This window comes from Nicotiana attenuata, unplaced genomic scaffold (assembly GCF_001879085.1).
Source record: "Nicotiana attenuata strain UT unplaced genomic scaffold, NIATTr2, whole genome shotgun sequence".
NCBI classification, from domain to species: domain Eukaryota; kingdom Viridiplantae; phylum Streptophyta; class Magnoliopsida; order Solanales; family Solanaceae; genus Nicotiana; species Nicotiana attenuata.
This window is the reverse complement of record NW_017670977.1, coordinates 55,493-57,038: the sequence shown is the minus strand read 5'-3', so window position 1 is coordinate 57,038 and position 1,546 is coordinate 55,493.

The following is a 1,546-nucleotide window of genomic DNA, read 5'->3' as shown; positions in this document are numbered from 1 at the left end:
ACCATAAGTAAAAGCATAGAAGAAACAAAATAAAGTGCAGCATGTATAAAAGCATATTGTTTTGGATGCTACAAATAAAATAGAGGGCATACCAATCAAGGATGAGATAGTGTAGAGCAGTAGTGTGCAGGGAAGTGAGCAGTAGTATGCAGACCAAACAATCAACAATATATAGAGCAGTAGAATAATGGAGCACCCCCCAAAGATCAATCAGTCTTGGCTTTCAGCCGACTGAGTAATCAGTAATCAACAGGAAAGTAGGAGAGGATGTGTAGAAAATAAGAGAGAACACTGAGTATGCTTTTGTGTGTAAGAGAGAGTTCAGAGCAATGAACCTTTTTGTTCTTGTGTATGATGTGCAATGTATCAGTGTGTAATGTAAAAAAGAATGGGGGTACTTATATCTCTCAAATTAAGTGAAAATAAGGTAATATGTATAGATTGATCATAGTTATGGAAATAATACCAATTAGAATCAATCAAAAACTCGGACTCCCTTCAATTAAGGAGTCATAGTTCAAATGGGTACAAATTGTATCAAATAAGGAAAATTATTATTTGCAAGACTAGTATTTCCATAATAGGAGTAGTAAAAGTATACAGAATATTTCAAGTAAGGAAAGTATAAGGACAGCATATTGTGCACACAAATTAGTTCAAAGAATCACGGATGAAATTGAAAATCACAGGGAATCGGTACTAAGTAAGGAGAGCATTTCACAAATAAGGAAGTGATTCAAAATCAGTGTAAAACTTCTAAGGAAAACATATACAAATTCAGGGATTCGAAGAGATGCACAAAATCAGCAGAATATTTGGTAAATGATGAACAATTAGACCTATAAAACACAATAGGCATGAAAATCAGAGAACCCTAAGCAAGAAATCACAGAATCAATAGAAGGCTGGAACCCTAATAGCAAAATTAAAGCATGGAACTCGGAGAGTAACCAGAAGATCACACCAACAAGCACATAACACAAACATAAACACATAATACTCAAAAAATCAGAAGATATAGTGATTTCGAAGGGTTCAGGAAACCCTAGTTTTAAAAGAAGAACAAAACGTTGAAAACTTGAACAATCGAAATGATCTAGTAGAGAGTAGTGTAAAACACAAAAGAATAAGTTAAAAATCGTTTAAAAAGACAAGGTTTTTAAGAAAATTAGGGTTTCGTAATAAACCAGTGAAAGATAAGGAACCTGGCTGTGAAAATCGTTAATAATGATGCTCGGATCACCATCGAACCATAAACCATCGGAGAAAGGTCGGAGACAAACCAGGCAGAGATTCCGATGACCATCTTACATGGTGGAGGCTTCTGGAGTCTCGAAGATAGAGGGAATCAACAAGATATGGTTTCACGGTGGCTGGTGGTCGAGAGAAGTGAGGATGGAGGTGGCCGGAGAGGCGGTCGATTCATCGGAGACGAAGGAGAGAACCAGAAGGTTCTAGACAGAAGGGAGAGCAAGAGTCAGTGTAGAGAGAAAGAGAGAGACCGTCTCTGAAATAAGGGGTTTGGCGGGGGGGGGGGGTTGTAGTA